This window comes from Rattus norvegicus, chromosome 1 (genome assembly GCF_021556685.1).
Source record: "Rattus norvegicus strain SHRSP/BbbUtx chromosome 1, alternate assembly SHRSP_T2T, whole genome shotgun sequence".
Lineage (NCBI taxonomy): Eukaryota > Metazoa > Chordata > Mammalia > Rodentia > Muridae > Rattus > Rattus norvegicus.
The window spans coordinates 236,172,116-236,199,223 of record NC_141534.1 but is presented as its reverse complement, the minus strand read 5'-3'; the positions used below and the strand labels follow the sequence as shown (position 1 = coordinate 236,199,223).

The 27,108-nt window shown below is 42.1% G+C and overlaps 1 long non-coding RNA gene across 1 annotated transcript in view; it reads right to left on the bottom strand.

The window, feature by feature from the left end:
- Positions 1–4,708: 4,708 nt before the first annotated feature.
- LOC148007886 (uncharacterized) overlaps positions 4,709–27,108 on the bottom strand; it is a 50,272-nt gene continuing 27,872 nt past the window's right edge. Inside the window, exon 3 of the long non-coding RNA XR_015648145.1 lies at positions 4,709–6,663. This is a non-coding gene — a long non-coding RNA (uncharacterized LOC148007886). The remainder of the gene's footprint in view (positions 6,664–27,108) is intronic.

The following is a 27,108-nucleotide window of genomic DNA, read 5'->3' as shown; positions in this document are numbered from 1 at the left end:
AGAGATGGCTCAGCGGTTAAGAGCACTGACTGCTCTTCCAGAGGTCCTGAGTTCAATTCCCAGCAACCACATGGTGGCTCACAACCATCTGTAATGTGATCCGATGCCCTCTTCCGGTGTGTCTGAAAACAGCTACAGTGTACTCATATAAATAAAAAAATAAATAAATCTTTAAAAAAAAGAAATAAATAGAAATAATTTTCTTAAGTAGAAATGATTTTCTTAAACCCTGGAGATGAAGACTAAATGACTAAACAGTAATCAATCAAGAGTAATTACAAGTGAACTCAAAAACAGAACTTTGAAAAAACCAGAATTTTGGCAGTTATCTAGTCAGACAAGAAAAGATAATGTTAATTTCTTTCATTATCTAGTTACTTAAGTCCATTTTGTATTGTTCTAACAAAATATCTGAGACTCACTGAAATACAAAGAAAAGGTGTTTGTCTAACTCATAGGTATGGAATTTCAAGTTTAAGCTGATGTAGGACTCATGCTACTTCATATCTTGGAAGACAGAGGCTCACGGAAGGAACTCCTGCCTGAGTGGTAGACAGGAGCCCGTGGAAGCTGTTGAAACATCATCCACAAACTTGCTTTGTAACCTCTTGCTCTCCCAGAAAAAACCAAGCCTCCTGACACTTAACCCAGCCTCTTAAGAAAAACACTGACCCATATCTTTATGTCACAATCATTTCCAAAAGTCCTGCTTCCTGGCACAGCTGCGTTAAGAAAATAAGCCTCAGTATGAGTTTTGGGAGCTCAAACCACACTTGGAGCATAGCAAAAGCCTACAGGAATTAGGAGGCACCATCAAGAAAACTAACAATTCCACAACCAGAATTACAGGTAAAAAAGAAAAGGATGAAGACTTAAATCTTCCCAAGTCTGGGGATATATGACAATACCCATACAGAAGAAGTGAATGAAGCTCTCCCACCAAATTATCGATTTAACAAACCATGTAAGCTATCACAAATCAGAAGCAGGGGTGAGGCTAGAGCTCAGTAGTAGAGCTCTATAAAAACAAGGCTCTAGGCTTAACCCCTAGCACTGGAAAACATAAAAGTAAAGACAAAGAAAAATTGTTTGAGAGCCATGAGAGATAAGAAACCTAGGACAGATCCAGGAATTTCAGTGCGGCCACAAGAAGAATTCTCAGAAAAGGTCTCCAGGCCAACCAGGAACATTCTCAGTTACTGTTGTTCGAAAAGACATGTAAATACAAATTCTTCCAGTCCAGGAAAAGCTAAGAGTGCATAGGACTAACTTACAGAAATGAGTAAAGAATATTTTTCAAGGCAAAATGAAAAAGTCTGATTAATAGTGTATATGAGAGAACTAAACTCATAGTTTCACGTTCAGAATAATCGGCAATGAAAATGGTGGGGTTGATGCTACTGTGAGGATTAAAAAAAAAAACAAAACAAAACAAAGCCGCTATAAACAACCACAGCCAAAATAAATTGAGATGATGCAAATTTTGACATTAAAATTGTATAATGTGGTCCAAAAAGCACAGAGCTGAATACAAAGTCAAGCTGCCACCAGCTTCAAGTAGCCTGTTTTACATACAAGACATTTTGTCTAAGCTTCCCATAACCACAATGCAAAGACCCACAGTGCACTGCGGAAAGCCACCAAACCACATAGCAAAGGGGGTGGGGACAGGCCCAGAAAACAAGAAGCCTGTGGTAAATCCCTACCTAGATACAATCATTTTGTATATAAACAGATTAAATTCTCCATTTAAAAGTCATAGAGTGGGGTTGGGGGTTTAGCTCAGTGGTAGAGCGCTTGCCTAGCAAGCGCAAGGCCCTGGGTTCGGTCCCCAGCTCCGAAAAAAAGAAAAGAAAAAAAAAGTCATAGAGTACCTCTCCTCTCTGCCTCCTATCCACCATGATGCAAACCATTTCAGCTATGCACTTCTTGCCACCATGGTACTTGCCTGACAAAAGACCCAGAAATAAAGAGCCTCAACAAACTCCTTGTGCCTGCTCAGGCAAGGGACACCTCTTATGAGGTCAGTCCATCAAAGTCAAGGAAAGTTGACTTCACATGCAGATATCAACCCAAGGATACAAAAAAAAAAAAAAAATGGTGCCACCTGTGTATTTAGTCTTACCAACTTGACTGGATTTGGGATCACCTAGAAGACACACTTGTAGATATGTCTGGGAGAGTTTCCAGAGAGATGTAGCAGAGGAGGAGGACTTACTCTGAATGTGAGTGTTACCTTCTTACGGGCTGGAGCACACATAAAACAAAGGAGGAAACTGGAAAAGCCAGCAGAGCACTAGAGTTCATTTCTCTCTTCTTCCTGACTGTAGACACAATGTGGCCATGTTCCCACCGCCCTGAATTCTCTGTCATCATACACTGTATCCCATCAAACCATAAGCCCCAACTCAGCCCTTTCTCCTTTAATTTGCCCTGTAAGATATTTTGCAAAAACAATGACTAAAACAACAAGCCAACAACAGAATGCAATAAATACCCAGTAAGTAAAACCGAAGAAAGGAGTATCCAAGAGTGGTCTAATAAAGAATCAAAATAATATTAAAAAGTGGCTCAACAAGAAAACACATGAAGTGAGATAAGAAATGGCAAAATGAAAGTTGGAAACAGAGTCATAAGGTATATAAAGAGAACCAGACGGAAATTCTGAGCTTAAAGAATAGAGTGACCAGGGTGACCAATGAAATGGTTTAACAACAGACTCAATCAGAAAAAAAAAAAAGAAGAAGAAGAAGAAGCTCAAAGACAGGTCATTTGAAATTCTCAAGATGGAAGAGAAAAATGAAAAGAATGGAGAAATACTACAAGAATCATTAGACACCACCAATATACAGATTCTAGCAGCACTAGAAGAGGGAAAAGAAGAAGAGGTTATCTCAAAAAAAATAGAAGAAACCAGGAAAGGGGATAACATTTGAAATGTAAATAAAGAAAATATCCAATAAAAGAATAGCAAACATGTTCTTGCAAGTGACGGGATTTCATTCTCTTTATGGCTAAGTTTCCATTTTATTTATAAAAGAAAAAGGGAAGACATACTCCATATTTTTATTCATCTACCGATAGATGCTTGGGTTAATTCCACATCCTGCTACTGTGAGGCTACAAGAAACTTGTGACTGAATCTTGACACCTACCTTAGAGTTACTATTGCTGTAGTGAAACTCCATGACCCAAAACAGCTTGAAGAGGAAAAGGGTTTATTTGACTTACACTTCCACATCACAGTTAATCATCAAAGGAAGTCAAGAAACAAGACTCAAACAGGGCAGGAACTTAGAGGCCAGAGCTGATGCAGAAGCCATGGAGGGAGGAATGCATCTCGTTGGCTTGCTTCTCACGGCTTGTTCAGCCTGCTTTCTTATAGAACCCAGGACCATCACCCGCAAATGGTTTGGCTGTCCCCAGCCAATCACTAATTAAGAAAATGCTCTAGAGGCTTATCTGCAGCCACATCTTCTAATACATTGTCTCAATCCTGGTTCTCTCTTCTCAGATGACTGTAGCCTGTGTCAAGCTGGCATAAAACTGGCCAGCATAAGACTATACAATGGTTTTATTTTAACTTTTCTTTTTATTCTTTTTTATTTCTAGTTAGTTAGCTAGTTATCTGTTAGTTTCTTGAGACAGGATCTTCCTAGCCTACTAGTTACTACATAGACCACTTTAGCATTGAGCTGAGATCTGCCTATTTCTGCCTCCTGAGTGCTAGAACTAAAGACGTGCTTCTATTTTAACCTTTTAAGGAATATGCAGCTAGTTTTTAAGAAAGAGTATACTAACCTATACATAAACGAGGCACAAGGGTTCCTTTGTCTCCATAAGCCTCACTAGATCCTTTTGGTTTGTGTCTTTGTAACACTCATTCTGACTTAGGTAAAAATCATATGATACTGAGGGTGTTCCCATATTGGTGCATATTAATTGCCCATGATAATAAATAGATATAATGACATTTTCATGTATATACCATACTTTGTATTATCCATTAAATACTCTGCACTATGACTGCATTTCCCTCATGATTTAGAGCACCTTTAATGTACCGGTGGGCACATGTACAAATTCTTTTACGAATGTCTATTTGAACAAGCACCACCTTCTTACATATGGTATACGTGGTTTTGCTATTAAATTGTATACAGTATGCATTCTGGACATTAACTCTTTATCAAATTCAGAATTTACGAACTTTTTCTCCCTTCTGTAGGTTGTCTGCTCTCTCTGCGGATTGTTACATTTAGCGTGAATAAGTTTTATAGCCTGGTGTGATTCGTTTAGGGCACTGAATAAAGCAAGCCACTGAGAACTGGAGCACAGTCCAAGAATAGAGTCATGCGAGGAGAATCATAAGTGCTTCAAGCTACCCCCCGGGTGTAGTAGATAGAAGTCTTTGAGTTTATTTTGTATTATTCATTACAGCTAGCTAATGTCATTTTTTTTTATGTCTCTATGGAAAAACCTGTTTTTTGCCTTTTGCAGCTTGTCTTTGGGATTATACTCTACTCAGGTAACTCTTCTTAGCCCTCGGAGTATAAGTTGTCTGATGCTCTGAATGAAGCCAGCTATTGCATGAGACTCTTCGTCTGCTTCAGTTATTGGCTCCATTCCCCCAGGTCTCGCTGCTGTTCTACAGTGGAAAATGACTGAGGACATTAAATTAAGTGAAATAAGCCAGGGAGAGATGGTTAAATATTACACTGGTTCATTGATATGTTTAAGTAAAACAACTGACATCAGGTAAAGAGAGGGAAAACAGTGGTAAGCACAAGGTAAAGAGGGCAGGGAGAGAGGTTTGTCAATGGGTACAAAGTTATTGTTAGATAAGAAGCATAGGTTTGAGTGTTCTACTACTGTACAGTGGAGTGACTAAAGTTAAGAATTTATGGACTATTTCAAAACAGAAATGAGATGGTTTCTTCATGATCTCACAAGAAAATAATACTAAAAGTAGAAGACACATTGTCTGGTCTTTTGACCATTACACAATGTATATGCGAACAACAAAAAAAAAATCACACTGACAAAAAAGCCATGGGTTGTCTAGAAAAAGCCCTAATGCCAGATGTGGCATACTTTCCTCCAGGTGCTAGCCAGGTGTATCTGGGAGACTTTCAGAACAATGCAGGTTATCCAGCATAGCTTGATGTTAAGGCCCTATTCCTGGGGACATCACACGCTTTGGTCACAGGACACGGAGAAATCAAGTTGGTACTGAGATGCTTCCTCTCTGCTGGCTAGCTTTCATATACTAGAAAGTCCTATGCAGGCTGCTGGGGGGTGGGGATAATTGTGAACCGAGCATGCTACAGTAACAACCAGTGTGGCAAGAAATGCCCATGTGTGCAATAGTGGTTCTAATGTTATGGGGATAACCAATATCCTTCTGATTGGATGTAAGATCCACAGGAGGAAAGTTGTGACTGCTACTATAATAAATCTAAGAACCTCCCCGCCATTCTTTCTTCCTGATCCTTTGTGATATGCCATTTTTTCATAGCCGTGAACTGGGATGCATCCATGTGATGATGGGCTGTAACCCTCAGTTAAAAACAGACACCTGGGGACAGGGATAAATGCTCAGTGATGCAGTTTTGCCTAGCATGTGACGAGCCCTGAATTCAATCCCCAGTAATGATAAAATGCAATCACAACATAAGTCTTCACTCCCATGGGTTGTTTCCACCAGGTATTATGGCCACAGAAGTTGACATGGGCTTCAACCCACTCCACAGGCTGTTTCCTTGGAAATCAAGATTTCGTGTGTTGTCATAAGGAAATTCTAGGGCTGACCGAGAGGGAATTACTATATTGAGTTCTGGAATGATAACAACCCACCCTCATGACCCATTGACACTGAAAGGATGTTGTCACATACCTAGATTTCAAACCAGGAAAAATGAGGTATCATCAGTAGGCGAGCTTTTCTCTAATTTTAATTGGGGTCAAAAAAGGCACAGACCATTCAGACTTCAAAGTCAAATCTCCATGTTCTTTGTCAGCTGATCTTGCCTTTTAAGCCAAACCATCACCTCCCAGCTGACTCTGAATTCCTGAGAGAAGCGACCATGACCTCCTTTTCTTCACATTTTTACACCAAAATCATAACTGGGACTCTGTGAGAGCCTCTCCAACATCATCACACCAGCCTGTTACCGGGTCACACAGCTGTTCCACCGCCTATTATAAATCAAGCCATGAAATTGACATTATTTAAACCCACGGTTTCTTTTGGTTACATTCTATCTCTAGGGAAGGAAATTACTGTGGAATTCATAACATAACTTGGGGAGGAGAGGACGTCACAGGACCTAAGTGAAGTCCTGGCTGGAGATCTTGATTTACGGGGCAGTGGAAGAACCTGATCCATGTATTTGCAGCAGCAGTCAGAGGTAAGCATATTCAGGAAAGGGCTATTGAAGTGCGTATCCCTCATTTCCGTGACAGGGAAGGGGAGCGATGAATGCTGTAAATCACGGTGAATATTCAGAGCATGAGAGACAGATGGAAGTCACATCTTCCTTGTGCAGCAGAAGTGCCACTGTTTTACAAGAGTTGGTGGGAAACTTTGATCTTTCTTCTTTCAGTTTCAGAGGAGCCCCTGAAGCCCCTGTTTGTTCAGCTGGCTCTGGCAACAGCTCATTGCTGAAGAGACAAACGTAATGTCAAAGAGATGACCACCGCTGAAAAGTCTGTTCCTTCTTCAAATCTCTCATATACTCATGGATAATAAATGGCATTTATGAAAGAAGCCAGGCCCTCTGGCACTTCTGTTCCCTACTTCACCCCAGGCCAATCCTTGAAACCAAGAAAGTTAAAATGAAACACAGCTTTACCCTGAATTTTACTGTCTTATGACAAACAAGTTGTGTGTGTGTGTGTGTGTGTGTGTGTGTGTGTACTAGGGCCCTAGCTCTTGGCTCCTAACACCATTATTTGGAGTCAAGAGATTTCCTTCCAAATTTGTTCTGCGCACCTACTTGTGTGCTTATACATTTTCATATATTGTACACATATGTAACATTTTTCAATCACTATTGTCCTATACATTTGTTTCTCTTTTTTTTCCTCCCACTGCAACTACTCACTACTAATTTAGACCCTAAACTACCTAAGGTCCTTTTTAAAATTGTAAAAGAACTACAAAAATACATATATGAACTGTTTCAAAAATTTCTAGTGAAGACATAGTTGAGTCAAGGGCAGGGGGGGGGTGCTTCCCGTCAACTCTCTTCCCCATAACCCACTCCACTCCAAGATGTGACTAGTGTGAAAACAGGAAGCATAGATTCCCCATCCTTCTGGAAATCATAGGCATCTTCCGCATGAATTGGATCATACCAGAACTTGCCTTTTTGTTTTCATTTAACAATGCCTTCTAGACTTTTCTCCTTCTGCCCATAGAGAACCACTTCTATCTTTTCACCACCACATTGAAATCCAAAGGTCACATGTCCCACAATTTAAGTATTTCAGTCCAGTATTTGACACACGTAAATAGTCTTTCACAAACTGCTAAATATGAATACTCTTTCTGCATATGTTTCTATCCACATATGTGGTCCCAACATGACCGTTTCCGTATAATAAATCTCTTGAAATGGTTTTTAAATCTTAACAGCCCCATCTGAGTTGAACTCCAAAAAGGATATGTACCAATTTACAACTAAGTAAATGTGTACGTTTCCCCTTTCCCGCCAGCTACCACCCTCTGAGATATGTTTGATGGGCACCTGGCCGCTGCTTCTGCTTTAGATCTCTCCTGAGCTCTTGCCTTCTTTCTCACTGGTTTGCCAGAATTCCACATGTCAACTCACTGTATTACATGAAGAACTCTCTTGGGATTTTAAAGCTTCCTCTGGAGAGCATGAACATCTGTATCTGTAGAGTATTCTAGTTTCTACATGTCGCTGCTCTCAATGTTTTTCTCCTCAACTTGCTACAGTTTAAACATAAACATCTAACAGTTCATACATGTTGCTCATTACTAGTCACATTGCTAAACTTTTATTAGTCCTCATAATTTCTGGATGACAATTTAGCAGTTCATCTATTAGTAAATATAGTTTCTTCTCTTCCTTGTTATTTCTTTTTACCCATTTGAGTGGATTACTACATCCAAAAACCCTTCACTCCTGGTCTCATTCTTGATGTGATTGGAAATGCTTTCCTTCTACATTTTATACGTGCATGTGGTAGGCATGAATGTGTGGACATGTTGATGTGTATATAGATACACATATGTGGAGATGCATGTGGAAATCCGAAGTAGATTTTGGATGCTATTCAATCATTCGTTGACTTATTGAGACAAGTCTCTCACTAAACATAGATAGTCTAGCTAGGCAGCCTTCAGAGTATCCCCTGCCTCTGCCCCTCAAGTACTGTGAGTTTGGTCTAATGCTGCTTGTATTATGTTAATTTGGGTCCCCAAAATTGTGCAAGAATCCACATGTCCCTGAGGGAACCCTGCCCTCGGTTGGTTTTGATTGGTAATTAAAGTTGATGGTAGCCAATGGCTAGGCAGGGAGACTTTAGTATTCCTGGGCAAAGGACCAATGGAGGAGCAAGAAGAGAGAGATCGGCCATGCCAGTGAAGGTGATGGAGAAGAAAGATGCCAAAGGTCAGAGGGCGCAGCTGCCATGTAGGAGGGAGAGAAAAGCAGCCCTAGGAGCCCCCCCCCCATTGGGTCTACCACAGCAAAGATGGTAAGTAGGATTAGTTAGTGAGAATTCAGGGATATGGGGAAGGTAGATCGGCATGTGAAGGTTAGGAAGTGGCCCAGCCATTAAGCTGTTTAAGATATATCAAAACATAAAGGCTATGTGTGTGTGTGTTCACTTAGGAACCCAGAACACTGGGTGGGTAGCAAGGAATGCACCGCCACCACCAGGGTTGGATTGAGTGGCAATAATCAGGCACTACTATATATGGTTAAATTTTATTTTATATAACTTAGATCCTAATAAAGTTGTTATACACCAAAAAGCATGCATTCCTTGTGTGAAATGCAAATGGGGCTGAGTAGTCTCCATACCCTAGCTTGGCTCCAACTTAACTTTCCTTAATTTCTATCCAAGTTTCACATCTTAGGTACTATGTGGCCTTAATATACTGGACACCCCAAATGAGTTGCCTTAGCACATAGGAAACAATGCCCAGTAGGTGAGACTTAAGATGTAAATGATGGTTACACTAGCAGGTCTGGACAAAATTGAACAAGAGTACATTCTACAAGAGGGGCAGAGCCTAGAGTACTGGACAGGGAGTTACAAAGACACGTGTTTTCATTCCTGTGCGTGCTTAGAACTCCATCTGTGACTACAATGAGTCCCTTAACCTTCCTGTCTCAATTTTCTTATCTATAATATAAGAAGATTGAATTAAGTGACCTCTCCTTACTCTTAAAGGTCTCATTCTGAGGTCCCGTTTTGCTTGAATCTTGAAGAAATATACAAAAATGGTGTTAATTCCCCGTTAGTAAATTCCTTCCATAGAACAGTCAATGATTAATATCCTCTGAACACTATCCAGAGTAAAGGTATGCTGAATGGTGATTTTAGTAGCATTAGCTTTGAGGAATACAGGTGCAATTGGTCATACTTGTTCTCAGACAACAGTCCATGTGGTTTCATGGCTTCACCTCAAGTTATAAATCAAATTCTGGAGCCCGAGCTCAATCCAGCACTCTGAATGTGAGTTACGGCATCTTCAGTCTTAACACAATATACACCGCGGTATCCTGGTTGTCAGGCCACAGTGTTTTATCACGGTCAGAGGAATGAATTGTATGGTTTCCAAGTACATGCTGCAATATACCTTTCAAATTAAACAAATGCTTTCCTCAGATTTCATTTTAATTTAACTGAGAATAAATTTTAGGGTTTTTTTCCCTCTATAAACCACTAAAAGGCTTCTGATTTTATAGTGGTTATTGTTACTGTTGTCCAGTAGACCAAAGAAGAAATAGTGAGTCCGTTTTCAATCGAGGAGTCGTTTAAACCATATGCATTTGATTTTCAAGACTATAAAATCACCTTTCATATATTATGTCTCTAGAACAAGTCAAGTGTGCATGCATACAAGTACACACATGCGCACAAGTGTAACACACACACACACACACACACACACACACAGTGTCTTAATAAAAGTTCCTATTATTGAAGAGAACATGCTTTGGGTTTTTGGGTTTTTGCTTGTTGATTTTGTTTTGTTTTGTTTTCTTGCCCGTACACTGTTAGCACTGGAAAGAAAACTATCTAGTCTAATTTCCTTGTTTGATGAGAAACTCGGGTCCAGAAGTATAAATTGAATTCTTCCTAGGGGGTTGGGGATTTAGCTCAATGGTAGGGCGCTTGCCTAGCAAGCGCAAGGCCCTGGGTTCGGTCCCCAGCTCCGAAAAAAAGAAAAAAGAAAAAAAAATTCTTCCTAGTCCATATAAAAGACACACAATCCAGGTATTTTCTTTACAAACTGTAAGCCTCAATTGGGCAGGTTTTGGAGCTATTCTAACTTACACTCCAGCCCTTGTTACTTTGCTGTTTCCACTGATCACACTGCTCATGGTCCTATCTCCTCTCACGGTGTCTTCCTTTCTTGTTCTCCTTACGTCTTCTCCCATCTCTCCCTGGGACCCCGTGAGGTAACTGAAAACCCGCCTGCCTCTATCTAAAGCCCAATCACAGGCTTCAGCCTTTTATGGACCAATTAACTTTGGGATCAAGGTTTTATATAGCATCATTAGTGTGCTTGAGGATCTCCTGTGGGGGGGACAGATCTTGGGGGCCAGTATTTAGCATTTGAACAAACCTCCTACATTTCCCCTTTTTGTAAAAAGAAAGGTTTTATAAAAATAAAAGGGTTCTTTTTCTTATAATAACAAACTATATAAAATAAGAACAATGACTGGTAAAAATAGCTTGCAGTGTCTAAGCCTCTGAGGAGCTCCCAGTGCAGAGAACCACAGGAAACACTGAGGTGGTAACATGGACTAAGACAAGGTCCTGCTTTAGGTGGGTAATTCTCCTCCATGTTAACTGAAGAACTGGCAAGCCTGGTTGTCCGTCCATTTCACATCCACAGCCATCCTATAACATGGACTAAAGGACACTGGGTTGCGCGGTACAAGATGATTAGAAACAGCTTTCCTACGACATCACATGACATTCCATTCCTGAAAGCCCTGTCTACTGTTACAAGAGTTCCTCCTGACATAATTTATATTGCAAGCATGGTTGCAGGTAGCCAGGGCACAATGCAAGAAAACGTGGCGTTTGCTCCCAAGCCTATTCCTAACTCTCTGGGGTCACCTGGAATAAGTGACTAAATTCTAGCTCTCAGATTCATTGTCTAAGCGATGAGAACCCTGATTTTTCAGGATCCGAAGTCTCCTCCTCACATAACATCCCACAGTTCTCTTTAGAACACAGAATACCAAATCAACACAAGATAAATTATTTCTCTGCCGGTGAAATAAACCAACGCAAACCAGATTAGATTATATTAAATGCAGACTTATTGAGAAGTGGGAAAGGTCACTGGCCCCAAGGAAAGAGGCCAGAGAAGTCACCATGGGAAGGGAGAGAGAGGAGAGGAGAAAGAACATTCAGAGAGAGAACTGGGAGTGAGGAAGGAAGGGAGAGAAAGAGAGAGAGAGAGAAGGGAAGAGACCAAAATGTCTGGATTATATAGGGAGGAGCCTCTGGGGGAAAGTTCAAGGATTCGGGCAGTGTATGCCAGGTAGGGACTGAGGGCTGTTGGGAGAACCTGGAGGCCAGCTCTGCTTTGATATATAAAATACATGCCTCAGTCCCCTGCCCCTGAATTCTGAAAACAAAAAGGCATCAGCAATTAAGAGGCAACAGAGAACGGCTGGCGGAGGCTAAGACTGGAACTAGCCAACACCAAGTACCAAGCCATGCACAAGTGTCCCAAAGAAGCATCCGGAATCAAGGCTAACAACAAAAGAGTGCTTTCTACTTCTACTCTGCATAGTCTTGCCAACCAACACAAAGATGGTTCTTTTGGGGGAAATAACCCACCCCGCTTCTCACCTCAGCATCTGTCCAGCATGTTGAGCCACCCTAACACAACCATTCTCTGGATGTCTGAAGCCGTTCCGGCAACTCCAATCATTGACTTAATGGGAGAGCACCAATGCTAAGCAGTACCTCAAACTAACCTGGGTTAGAGACACAGTTTGGAGATGGGGTTCTACTAGACCACTTCCTTCTTTGCATTGCTGTTCCTGGAAGCTATGGGATTTCTCAGCCTTCATGCTGAGCGCACCTGCAAGCCCTTGGCTTCCAACTTCAAGCAAATAAAAGCAAAGTGACTTGTGGCCATGGCTGCTGACTCAGCAAAAGGAAGACAGTCACACTTGCTTAAAGACAGAGAGCCCTGTTTTCTTAAGGACTGTGTTCAGGAAGGCCTGCTGGCGGAGGCCAGTTCTACAAACATCGTAATAAATTTCAACCTCAAAAAAAATATGAATCAACATAGATATTAGTTTGCTGACATCTCTTGCCACGGGGAAATGGAAAAGCCATCACTCTACGGAAGTGCAGTGCCACGCAAATGCCAAATGAATTTTTTACTACAGGATATAAGGAAAAAAGCAGAGGAATTAGACAGGTATTAGCCATGTGATCAGAGATCCTAGGTCAAGCCCAGCCCTGGAAGGAGGACACTGCAACTGTGAGGGTGCTGCTTCGTGTCCTTAGATGTAGTCATATCCCCAGAAAGACCTGGGCTCAAACAAACTCAGGTTCCAGTCAGAATTTTTTGTGTGTGCTCCTCTTGTGCTCTCCTGTGTGAGCTCGCTCTCTCTCTCTCTCTCTCTCTCTCTCTCTCTCTCTCTCTCTCTCTCTCTCGTGTGTGTGTGTGTGTGTGTGTGTGTGTGTGTGTGTGTGTTTCTGCTATCAAGAAAACCTGGGATGTGTGTTGAGGAAGAAATAAAAAGACAGGCTTTATAATTTCCAGGGAACCCCTCCCCCACACCACAACCTTTTGATCCTCTATTCTTTTCTCAGTCCCTGGCTAGTAAATTACCTGCTTTGGACGATGCATTAACTCTCCTAGGCCACTGAGGTACCATTTAACACTTTCTGAGGTGATAAATCAGCCATTCTCCTTTCCCTGTACAAACCTTGCAAGGTTTTTACATGTCTCTAGCCATGGAGAATTATGAAAGAGCAGGTGCCTCTGGATTAACAGCAGGGCAAATCCTGGTGCTGAAGCCTCAATGCCCTGGCTCCCTGACTAATGTTTCAGACGAAATAGAGTCATGATCTGAGCCTTATGTGTAAATCAGGAGCTTTACACAAATGAAGCATGGGAAGGCGCGATGGCCTGGCGCGTCTGTCCACCCACTCAGTCCCTCTGTCCATCAATCACCCTTGCCTCCACACTCAGGATAGGTTACATAATGAAAAATTAAAATGCCGTAGTGGGCAGAGGAATGATCTGAAATTGAAAAGACTTCCCAGCCTTCTTCTTAACCTGTCACGGAATTCCTTATCTGCTATTTTAACCTTGAATTCCCTCAGCACAGGGACACCAGCAGAAAGAGGTCAAATACAAAAAGGTTCCTCTTGGCACATGGGCCCCTTTGACTGCCAACCAGGCCCTCTGCTGCAAGCTTGCCCTTCTCCCCACAACCTGATACCCCAATTCATGGTAGACCTGCGTTCCCTAATGCTCCTGCCACCTCTGCACCAGGCACAGTGGGAGTGCCAATCAAGAGTGACAATCAGTCACCAAGTCACCTGCAGAAGGTACCAGTGTGCTACCAGCTGGGGCAGGGATGGCAGTGCCACACCCACCCTGACATCAGCAGGGCCCATGCAATCCTTCCCAGTCCTACTCAAGCACACACTCAGGTACCCACTGAGCAAAGAGCAACTCTGTCCCTGTATGTAAAGGGAAGATGGAAAGACAGCAGGACAAGGAGGTAGAGACTAGAGTTCCCAGAGTGGAGTAGGGGTAGGGAAAAGAAGCAAGCAGCCAAGATCTGCCTCTAGGGAGGCAGGTCGTAGTGAGGCATGTTTCTGTCTCTGTCTCTTTCTCACCCCTGTGAGTGTGTGTGTGTGTGTGTGTGTGTGTGTGTGTGTGTGTGTGTGTCTGTGTCTGTGTGTATGTGCGTGCGTGTGAGCTTGCTCGTGTCTCTTAGTCTCTTTCTCATTCTCTCTCTCTCTCTCTCTCTCTCTCTCACACACACACACACACACACACACACACACACACACACACACACCACGGTCCATCTTCCCTCTAACTATATTACAAATATCAGTACCAAGGTAAAATTTCTAAGGGTTGCATAGCTATGAGCACAGAGCACATTTACTGTACCTCAGTCCCATCTTCCCCTTAGTGCTCAAAGCCCAGACTCGTCCACGTCCCTGGGGGTTTGTATATGCTAGTTCCCCTGTCCTCTAGAACATGCCTTCCCATCTAGTTAACCCGTCAAACTCCCCACAAACCCAGAGTGGCATTGCCTCTCCTGTGGATTCCTTCATGTTCTTCCCTGGGCCCTGACTGATCTACTCTTTGTGTTCTCATGTTGTCTTGGACAAGTTTCTAATATATTATTACATTTTATCTGCATTTACTTACTTCAATATGTCTTTCCTATGCCCCTATATGGAAGCAGAAGTAAGACAGTTTCTTGTTGTCATGTCTCCAACACAGACTCAGTCCTCAGTTCTGAGTCTTTTCTGGCCCCTGTAAACCAGGGTAGTATTGATGAGGATTTCTGTCACTAGAAGCCATGACCAGTCGATTTAGATTTTCTTCTTCCTACATGAGCCCTACAGGTCTTTACCACTGGATTATCCCTCCTCCAAACTCCTCATGTAGACATCCTCTGAGGTCTGCACACAGCGCCTATGTGATTCTAGTCTAGGAAGCTACCCTGCAGCCCTTAGTTTCTGTCCTCACAAGCTTAGAATACCCATGCTGACAGCTCTAACCACTAGCCATTCCAGATACTAACAGTGTCATCCCAAGGAATGTGAGTCTCTGCATACTACACATGAGCCAAAACAGACTAGAAAACTGAAGAAAGTCAGGGCTGCCACAGACAACAACTAGAGAGGGCAGAGAGTGCCCCAGAATTTCTGCGAGTGCTTATCTCCAAAGTCACTCTCTGTGTACCCTGCACCCGGCTTTAGCTGCCTGGACTCAGTCAGGTCTTCCCCTCGACCTGACTGCATTATAGCAACGACGTCCTCTGACACACAGGGGATCCCACTGGCCTGTTTCCTGGAAAACTCCATCTGTTTCCCACTTTCCTCTTAATGCATCTACTATGCTCCTTCCTTAGGACCTGGGCCTTAACAGGTATCATGGGAGTGGGAACACAGTCATAATCAAGTAACTCTGTCTCTCTTGTTCTTCCACAAGAGACTGGGGAAGCTTTTGATTTCTTCCCATCTGACTGAACTCCCCCTATATTGCATCCTATTTCTTATGGAAAATATTAAGCCTTTTCCTTAATATTTGGAAATTAATTACAGGAATAGCCTTCCTGTAGCATGAAGGAAACTCTTGTCAGGTTTAGTGCTTGATAAAGGAGCGTTGAACCTGAGAGATTCCTTCTGTCTGGTTAAGCATGTCCTGCTGTCAGTGACTCTTCCTCTGGTTGTTCAAACCTGACTGCTGGGCCAAGCTGTCAAGATGGATTGGCAGGTGAAGACACTCGCACCAAGCCTGGCAACCTGAGGTCCATCCCAGGACCTACATGGGAGGGGGAGAGAACTGGCTCCTGCAAGGTGTCCCCTGACCTCCATGTGTACACGGTGACACATGCCATGCCTGTGCACGGTACACACAGCAAATAAACAAAGAGTAATTTAAATTTTTTAACTCACTGCGAAGGCTGCCCTAAACCATGAGGGAAAGCAGAAGACTCTGTAGTCAGACTGCTAAGACTCCTATTGTTTTCTCCCATAGGTGGGCTTCAGGAAGACAGAATAAACATATATCAGGCGTCGAGAACACTGTGCAGTATGCACAGTAACTACTGGCATGCTCTTCCTCTCTCCTTTTTAATTAAAAATTTATTTTTATTTGCATTCCAAATGCTGACCCCCCCTCACTGACTCTGTCCCCCATTCCCCACCCCCTTTGCATCTGAGAGGTGGGGCACCCTTGAATATCCCCCCACCCTGGTGCCTGGACAAGGCAGCCTCTGCCACATGTGGCACACTCTTTCTCATAACATCCATACTATGACCTACAAATATCTCTGGGGCATATGTGTGTGTGTGTGTGTGAGTGTGTGTGTGTGTGTGTGTGTAATATTATATATATTATATATTATGCTTTTTTACAACTCCTCAAATAACAGGAAAAATAATTTTAACTTTAATTTGGTATCTACCTAGTTCTTTTGTCTTCCAACTTCCTATAATTAAATATTGAATTAATACCTTCTCGCTATACTACTAGCTAATATCCTCAGGAAAGCACGCTACCAGCGGAATATGGGGATTTCATACCTGGACACTTCCGATCATGTTTTGTTACACACATGATCTCACTTAACATCCAAAAAATTAGAAGAAAATAACAAGTTAAAGGAAATTAGCGAAAGTGTAAAGTTTGGCTGTGGGGTGTTACAAGAAAACCAGTGAAAAGCATTAGGATCTACTCCATCTTACCTACAGAGCAGCGACGTCTGAGATTAAACCTGTAGTCAGAGCTCACTATTTGCAGACTCCACATTTGCAAACACCTCCTCTCTTTAAAATGGATCTGTGGCCACATCCGCAGGTATATTGACAGTTGTGTCTGTTTCTTTTTATTGTACTAAAGACTTAAGAAAATCAGCTAAAAGGAAGAAATAATGATTTGGTCATAGGCAGGTTTCATCTATGATCACTTGGCTCTGTGTTTAGGGTACTGTTATGGGGCAGAATATTATTGTCTGAAGGGAATGGCAGGGAGAACAGCTTGCCCCACAGAAGCAGAGAGCCTGCAAAGCATGCACATACACTAACAGACCCCTTTCTTCTTTTTTTTTTTTTTGGTCCATTTTAGGCTTCTAAGCTACTGACAGCTGCCCACTTTCAGAGTGAGTCTTCCTCTTCAGTTGCTACCCCAGGGTCAATCATCTCTGGAACTAGTCTGACAGACACATCTCGTTCGAATCCAGTCAATCAACATTAACATCAATTATCTGGAGGGATCCCAAGTAGCGACCACATGAGACATACAAAGGACCCGTCCTCTTCCACTGAGGTCAAGCAAGGACACATGCCACCTTTTTTATTCAGCCTTTATGCTAAAAACAAGTGGCTTCCCATGGCTCACCTAATGACACACTCTTCTGGGTTTCTCTTTTGGTTGAGGGGTTAGCTGTTTAAATAGCCCCCATCATAGCTGAAGTGTTGTCTAAGGTTCTTAAGCACGAGAAAGTCAAAGGTCCACTGATGCTTGGCCAAGTGTTAAGAAACGTTAGCCAGTATGAGCTGTTGACAGTGAGTTCAATGCTAGTGGATCAATACTAGGTACTAAGGTGTCTTTCTACAGAAACCGAAGCAAGATTGGTTAGTGAAAACGACTGTTTGCAAGAGCAGCGAGTGCTGTTAACTGCTGATTCGTCTCTCCAGTGCTGAAACAATCCTTCAATATTCGATGACTGTTTCTGGAAACCTTATGAGGCATATGTAATTACCGTGATAACAAGAATCAAGGGAGCATACATGTATATGTATTTATATATAACGCATACAAGAGCATGTATGCATAGCAGGTCATAGACAGTTACCTGACTACCAACATGAGTCTCATCAGCCTCAAAGACAAGGAAACTGAATTTTCATAATTCAGTTATTAAAACCTTACGACTGTCCATGTGTCAATTATAGTCATAGTAACTGCTCTGGTTATATTCTGCTGCATAAATCTTCTCCCTGTGGACTAAACCTTGTGAAGGAGCCAGGATCTAGGGCCCAGAATCTCTGTCGGAGCACGTGGAGGCGTCTGTCCTTACTCCATCACGACTGGGAAACCAGGGACTAGATAAGAAGAAACCAAGTGTCCTGCCGAGAAGCAGGCTGTAAAGACTTTTTATCTAAGCCCTGTTGTTCCTCCACGGAATGAGGCTTCAGTCATAAGGCACACAATGCACAGCCCAGATGTGAAAGGCAAGGGGGTATGAGATGCTGAGGGAAACCAAGGACCTGTTAGAAATGTGTCGGCTGCGTCTTTAACTTCTTCATGGCCTGAGGTGATTCCTCCTCAGGAAGAGGTAGGTGGTAAATTGAAGAACTCCACACCCTTTGGAAAACTCACTTTGAAACATGAATGTAAATGGATTCTCTGTTCATAAAGCTTGAGATAAAATGCCTCCCGTGGCAGGCGATGGATGGAATCTTGCAGCAGGGGCTTATGTTGTCAGCCTGCGTCAATACAGCACCAATCACAAGAGATTTGTCTCACAATTGTCGAGATTCTTGTCCAACAATTATAATTTAGAACTCGAACGTGCTGTCTCATTCTCTATCAACACTGCTGCACGGTAACACTGAAGAGAGAACAAATTGTGTGCCGAGAATAATTTTTGACATGTGAGTTTAAATATAACAATAGAAGCCTTTTAAGGTGTCACCGCATTCCGATTAGAAAGCCCGTCTTTTGTCACTCTGGCCATATGAACGTGAGCTTCTTCTGAAGCCTTACAAAAAAACCTCTAGGTAAAGTTGCTAATTTTTAAAAGAATATACCATTAGCTCATGAAGAAGAAAAATGTCACCTTTCAACAAATTAATCCATGAGTTCATTAACATGTGATTCTTTCATTTGTGTCTCTCAGCCTCCGCTCCACATCAAGACAGTAAAACGTGGACCTATGCCAACAGGTATGGAGTATTTTCATCCTAAGAAACTCCTCCATCTTTAGGGCTTTAGAGTTTTAGCTTTAACTCCTAGAAGAGTAAATTCAGGTCATTTGGCAACCCCAAAAAACATCTCAAAGGAGGAATGAGGCTTCCCTGGACTGCCAACATCACGAGCAGAAAGTCAGCCCTAGAGTGTCATTTGACCCAGTAGCACTCAGCTTGCAATCTACCTCTGGTTCTCATTTATTCACAGGATAACACGCTGTTCTCCGGGTCCTATAATTCCAACCCTGCTTCCACCTTTATCCCACATGACACCTTATTCCAGCCAAAGAGAGTGTTCATTGTTCTCCCAAATACCCACAAGGCCTCCCCAACCCTCACTGTGGCAGTTTGTTCTGCAAAGCTTCCAGACAATGCATCTACACTGCCCTCCTCCCTGTTGGGACTTTAGGGCTTTTCTTTTTTTTTTTTTTTTTGGTTCTTTTTTTCCGGAGCTGGGGACCGAACCCAGGGCCTTGCGCTTCCTAGGTAAGTGCTCTACCACTGAGCTAAATCCCCAGCCCCACTTTAGGGCTTTTCTCTTCACTTGCCCAACCCCCCAGACCCCCCAGCCCAGCTGACACTCTGACAAGAGTATGTTCCTCCTCTGTCTTTGCTTGAATTTCTGCTATCTTCTTGAAATATGGTACTATAAGACTAAATCAGATTTGGGTGCATTGTAACAGTGCTAAGTGTGTTCAGTAGACTTCTGTTTACAGTACTGTGTGATAGCCCATTACTGCCTAGGGTAGTTGAAAACCAGTGAAGTGATCTAGTGCTAGGTAACGTACAGCAGACATGATTTCAGTGACACTCAAAAATAGGAGACATATACTCATCAAAGTTCTCCAGAATGCAGGAACACATTTTATAACCAGGGAACTAGCCAAATCCTATGGGCTAATAGCTCAGCTGCAGGGAATGAAGATTGTGAACTGGGGGCAAGCATGCATGTAACTCCCTAATAATTCTTCCGAAGCACTTGGGGCATACTTTTGAGTGACATGACAGCATCTTCTTGACTGTACGTGACCAGTTTCCATGATGTATCGAGTACTGTTTGTGAGCCTTGATGCCTGTAACACCAATAAACCCATTGTTGGATATATTTTTCTCTCTTTAAATGACCTTGCCTTGTCCAATAAATAAGTGATTGTCTCAAAAAAAAAAAAAAAGTCTGTCGCATCAATGTTTGTCCCACCAAATTAAAATTTCCTGTGCTTCTCTGGGATCAGTTTTATTCATGTTTAATTCCCAGCAGCAAGAAAAAGCCATCCAGCCATTTAATTTAGAAATACTCTCAGAGATTAGAGAAAAGAGGGACCTTGAGTTGGAGAGTCAAAATTAGGAGGGGTTAGAAGGAGAAAAGTGAAAGGTAAAATAATATAATTATATTAAATTTAAAAGAGAGAAACTAAACTGAATAAAAGTAAACCCATGAGTAAAATAAAAGTGACTACACAGAAAATAAAATGCATCCACACGTCTGGATTCTTTCGTGTTGGTGGAATAAATCCATTAACAAAAGAACTTCAGTAGGATTGATAAAAATCTTATAAAAATAGTTTTAAGTAAATGAGAGCACTAATAAGGGTTGTGCTAGCCTGAGATCCATTTTTTTAACCCAGTGCCAACGCACAAGATGAATTAGAGGAAAAACAAGACTAGAGGTAAGGATGCCAGTCAGCAGACTTCTAAAACACTCCAGGAAAGTCATGAAAATAAAGATCTGAAGAAAATTAGGAGAGGTGGTAAGTCAGGTGCTAAATAATAAGATGGTGATCCCATCGTTTTATTCTGTAAATGGTCTCCCTTATGTGAAGAAGCTTAAAACACTGGCCTAAAAGAAGAGAGGAGTGACCACTCGGGACAAGCAGGTTCAGGAAGCAGAGATGGGGGTTAGGTAGTGGGGTCTGAAATGCAGCTAGTGAGGAGAAGTTAAGTTTCAGGGCTCTGTGGCACAAAAGGACAATCGAAGTTCATGACAACCTGTTGCACATACTTTATAAAGAACTGGAAGAGAGGAGTTCAAAAATCACAAATATCAAGAAACAGGGGTTGGGGATTTAGCTCAGTGGTAGAGCGCTTGCCTAGCAAGCGCAAGGCCCTGGGTTCGGTCCCCAGCTCCAAAAAAAAAAAAGAAAAAAGAAGAAAAACAAATATCAAGAAACAATAAGGAGATGGAAATGTTAATGGCTCTGATATTATACATCGTGTATCCCTGTGGTGGTAAAAAATAAAAAATGGTGGAACCGGTTCCCACGCATACCCTGATGGTTGCACTCTCCTGCTAGTTATGGCTCCCGTGGGCCATCGGACCAGCGCTAGTCTACCTCAGTGGCTCTACGCTGTCCCCATCTACTTTCTGACCCTCTGTCGGAGAGCCCTTCCAACACAGCACCCTATCAGGCCACCCAGCTCTCACTCACAGCTCGCTTGGCTGGTTTCCACCACCTGCATTGTTCTGAAAGTCTCCCAGATACACCTGGCTAGCAACTGGGGAAAGTATGCCACATCTGGCATTAGGGCTTTTGCTAGACAACCCATGGCTCTTTTATGTCAGTGTGATTCTTTTGTTGTTCACATATACATTGTGTAATGGTCAAAAGACCAGATAATGAGTCTTCTACTTTTAGTATTATTTTCTTGTGAGATCATGAAGAAACCATCTCATTTCTGTTTTGAAATAGTCCATAAATTCTTAACTTTAGTCACTCCACTGTACAGTAGAACACTCAAACCTATGCTTCTTATCTAACGATAACTTTGTACCCATTGACAAACCTCTCTCCCTGCCCTCTTTTTTTTTTTTTTTCATTAACTTGAGTATTTCTTATATACATTTCAAGTGTTATTCCCTTTCCCGGTTTCCGGGCAAAAATCCCCCTCCCCCCTCCCCTTCTTAATGGGTGTTCCCCTCCCCATCTTCCCCCCCTTGCCGCCCTCCCCCCCACAGCCTAGTTCACTGTCTCCCTGCCCTCCTTACCTTGCGGTTACCACTGTTTTCCCTCTCTTTACCTGATGTCAGTTGTTTTACTTCAACATATCAGTGAACCAGTGTAATATTTAACCATCTCTCCCTGGCTTATTTCACTAAATTTAATATCCAACCTCTCAAAAACTCCCCCCCCCACCTTTGTTTTTCACTGACCAACCACAGGCCTTGCCTTATCTTGTGCCTGCCCTCACCTGCATTCAGACATCAATCCACACTGTGCAGCTAGAGTAAGCCATATGCAAGTCTCAATAAACAGGAAAAAGACTAAAGCTGTGCAATAGAATTGTCACCGTAAAATCAAATTAGACAGCAACAGTATAAAAGTGCAAGACATTCACACACAGATCAAACTAAAGCACAACTCCAAACCAATCAGTGGGCCAGAAGCAGAGCCCCTGGGAAGTTAGGAAGACACCTGAGATGGAGGAGAGCAAAAGTAGATCAAAATGTATCAGATGCCAGACATCTACAGCTTTACTCTGTGGTATTTTAAAAGAGAAGGATTGCAAATCCAAAAGAAAGCAGAGAAATTATACCCAAGAGAAGTAAAATAAACACAGTAACAAGCATTAGGCTAGGGATCTGGCTGTTGATAGTAGGAAGACACCGATTCTGGATATTTTTAAAAAATTTTAAATTAAAATTAAAATTAAAATTAAAAAAAAAGGCAAACCTTTAGCCAAACTGACCAAGGAAGAGAATAAAGGGTTAAATTAGAGGGTCAAAATCAGGGGTTGGAGAGATGACTCCATAGTTAAGAACACTTGTTTGCCCTTGCAGAGAACTATGGTTCAGCTCCCAGCACCCACAAAAGGTGCCCGACAACCATCTGTAACTTCAATTCCAGAAGAGATGATGCTGTCTTCTGGTCTCTTCAGACTATACACCCACGGTTCACAGACATAACACACAAGCACAATACCCATTCACATGACATAAAAGGAAATTAATCTTTAAAAACGAGATGCAAAAATCATTGCTGGAAGAAATGAAAAGGGAGCATCAGACTCCACCAGAAAAGCCTTTCTACAAAGTAGCAGGATATTAGAATTAACACAGAAAAACAAAGAGTGCCTCAGTCTACCATAGCAAATGTGCTATCAATGAAGACAAGAAAAGAAACATATTCCAAAAAATTAGATGCCTAGGAAAAAACATAAACAACAGAGTGAAAGGCTGATACCATGAAAATTTTAACATCCTGAAGATGCTGGATTAGATCGGCAGAGCCTCTTTGTGAAAACGGCTATATACTAAAAACACTGAAGATTCAACACAGGCCCTCCCCAAATCCCAGTGCCATTCTTTACAGAACCAGAAAAAGAATCTTACAATTTCTATGAAGCACAAAAAAAAAAAAAACTCAAATAGAAAAGAAAGAGAGAGAGAGAGAGAGAGGAAGGGGGAGGGAAGGAGAGGGAGGGAGGGAGGGAGGGAGAGAGAGAGAGAGAGAGAGAGAGAGAGAGAGAGAGAGGAAGGGGGAGGGAGGGAGAGGGAGGGAGGGAGGGAGAGAGAGAGAGAGAGAGAGAGAGAGAGAGAGAGAGAGAGAGAGAGAGAGAGGCTGACGATATCAAAATACCCAGCCTCACCTGGCATTACAGAAGTATAGTGGTAAAATCAACCTGACTCAAGCACCAAAATGGATATATACAACAGAAGAACTGGAGAGAGGACCAGGATATGAATCCATACAGCAACTGACACGTGATTTTTTGACAAAACCGTCATGAACACTCAGTGAAGACAAGACCACCTTTTCAACAAATGATGCTGGAGAACTTTGATTTCTGTGTATAGAAGAATGGATCCAGAGTCCTCTCTCTTATTGTACACAACATCAGATCAAAGCAAATCAGAGACTTATTTTAAGACATAAAACTTGAAAACTGCTAAAAGAAAACATAGGAGAAATATTTCAAAATAAAGGCACATGCAGGCGAGGAGTTTCTAAAAATGACTTCAAATAACACACAAAATGCTTCCAAGAATTGACAAGTGGAACTACGTGAAATTTAGAAGCTCTGTGTGGCAAGAAGAAGCAATTATCAGAGGGACAAGACTGGCTACAGAGTGAGGGAAAACGTCTTTATTTTTTTTTTCTCTTCTTTTTTCTTTTTTTCGGAGCTGGGGACCGAGAAAACGTCTTTATTTAAATGTACCTCAGGCTAGGTTATTATCTAGGATATAGAAAGAGCTGAAAAATTAAACATCAAAGCAATGAAATCATCAAACTAACAAATTAGTTCACAAAAGAATGGACAATTCGCAAACCAGGAGATACAGATATAACCAATAAATACTTTAAAATCTATTCAACATCCTTAGACTTCGGGGAAGTGCAAGTTAAAATTGCACTGACTTTTGGTCCCCCCCCCATTAGAATTGATCCCATCAACAAGCAAACAACAACAGTGTAGGTCCAGTTTCCAGGCAAGAGGAGCCCCTATACACTGCTGGCCGGAATGTAAATGTGTGCAGCCACTACGAAAACCAGTATGGACGTTTAAAAGAGGAAACTAAAAGCAGACCCTCCATAGGACCTGCTCTATCACCCTCCATAGGACCAGCTGTATCACCCTCCATAGGACCAGCTATATCCTCAAAAGACTTTAAGTAAACCGAGTGCAACACTATTCCGCATCTATATTTACTACTATATAGACACAAAATTCAGGAAACAGAACCACCCTGGAGGTCCGTCCACAGATGAACAGATAAACAAGATGCACTCCGTACACAGGATGGAATTTTATGCAGTCGGGGAGACAATGGAGCCATGAGCTGCGCAGGAAGCTGGATGAAGCCAGAAATCAGAACGTTAAGTGAAATAAGCCAAGCAGATACCACAGACGCGCAAACCTAGATTTTAAATTATATGTATTACGTATTTATGTGTTTTTATGTGTGTGAGGAGGTCCCAAAACTAGAAAGTAATCGTGAGAAGGGAGGAAGAGAGCTTTATAAAGTGGGGAATACAGGTACGGAATACACCTGATAAGAAAGGAGAGCAGAGGGCAAGACAAACTGGGTGAAGAAAAGGACAGCGAGGGGAATCGATGAGAACAAAATATAGTAACCATACCACGGTGAGACCCATTACTTTTTGTGCTAACTAAAAAGTACAGGAAAAACCACCTATCTAGATGATGGTATCTCTCAACATGGAATTTTAATGTGGAGTTTCTTTCGTGAATGACAAAATTCCCCCAGACTTAGATTGCAAGGATGACTGTACAGCTTCCATAGATCAAAGGAGCCCTCAAACCGTACGTGTAAACTGGTTTAAAAAATTATGTGGCTTATTTCAATAATACGTTTGTTTATTTGTAACAAGAGCCAAGTGGGCAGAGAGAATGGGAGAGAATATGCCATGGATAGAAAATGTGACACCAGAAGGCAGACTCAACACAGTCATTGTCAAACCCCAATGAAACGGGAACTGTAAAAATGGCCGATGGCGTGGGAACACAGACAGCGAGAACACTGACAGAAAGAGCTGGAAACCTAACTTAATATCAGACCACCAAGCGGCAGGCAGAGATGTGTATTCTGACGGCGACGATGAGGGACAGCGGGATGTTACCTTAATTCTGCACCCTTTCCTCCGCAGATATACACAGCAGTTTTCTCTCTAAAACTACCAGGAACTGAGACCAGAACAGAGCTGTCCTTCAAAAAGAAGACTTTGTAAAAACCACTACCACCAACAACAACAACCACCACAATACCAACAACAATAATAATAACAACAATACTATCACCATCACCACCACTCCAGCTTAACAAGCGCACCCCAGAGTTTTGGGTTTTTATTGCCCCACTCCTTGTGCAGTCGCCTGGAGTCCTCTAAAAATCCATGCTTTGCCCATATGGATAAACACTCCCAACCCCTCTGCTTTGAGCATGCCAGTTTTTATTTGCACTGAACAACAGAAAGAAAACACTGTGAATGAAAGAGATTTGTCCTTCAAATTTCCCTTTCTCCTCCCCCCCACCCCCACCCCAGAGAACTAAACTAAACTACATTGGCCTCATTTTCTTTTACCTCCCCTAAGAAATACCGCCAGTCGTAAATATTGTAGCTGTCCCCTAGACTCTGGCTGACATTTCATGCAAAATTCATTTCAGAGAACATCCACCTTTCAGTGATTTATAGCCAAAGTGCTGAGGATTTTAGAGAGCAAAAGATTTGAAATACAACCAAACAAAGACCTCACCTTGTCAGTCACCCTGTGATCTTTTTCCAGTGGGTGGTGGTGCATTGCAGGTGTATTGTTCTGAGATTAGGACCAGAAGAGAACCAAACCTTTACCTTCTTGTGGAAGGGATTTCACAGTCATTCCGTGGATGGAAAATGTCTGCCTACCTGCCTGCCTGCCTACCTGCCATCCCTTCAACCTGAGAAATGAGCATTTCAGTGTGGGAAGGATACCACCTCTTCAGGGGATGGGGGGTCCTCCTGCCACTAGTGTGGACAGGATTCAACTGCAGCAATCTTAGTGGGAATCTGAGGGAGAGTTGCTTTAATAGAGGTTGAAGGGCAGGGCTGAGAACTAGAGACAGAAACTCAAAATGGAGGACCTCCTGCTTCCAGTGTGGATGCCAAGTCAGTAACTGCCTATCAGTTGACTTCCCTGAACCACAGCTTTCACTTGCAATGCAGAGGTCATCACAAAATCTGTCTTCTGATACACAGAAGAGTTTAAGAGAAAGATGTCAAAAAAAAGAGAGAGAAAGATGTCGGCATCCTATAAGGTACAGAAAGAGGTCAAGTCACACAGCGGGCTCAGAGCAGTGCTAACATTTAGGAAGCATGTTGAGTGTAGCTGGAATAATTCTATTTCCATATACACATCACATACCGCCGTCTCTTATTTTATAAATTCAGGATGGTCAGGAAGTCCTGATGATACATAGATAGATAGATAGATAGATAGATAGATAGATAGATAGATAGATAGATAGATAGATAGATAGACAGACAGACAGACAGGCAGGCAGACAGATATAGAGAGATAGAAAGATAGTAGATTCACATAACTTTCTTAACAATGACTGTCACTTTAAGTATTCAGCCATTCAAAAGGCACTTGAACACCTGCAATACAGGGGGAACGTTTTATTTCCCTACTAGAAAAACAATCAACCAAATTTAAATAAATCACCTCCATGTATCTCCTGTAATGGACCAGCTGCCTGGT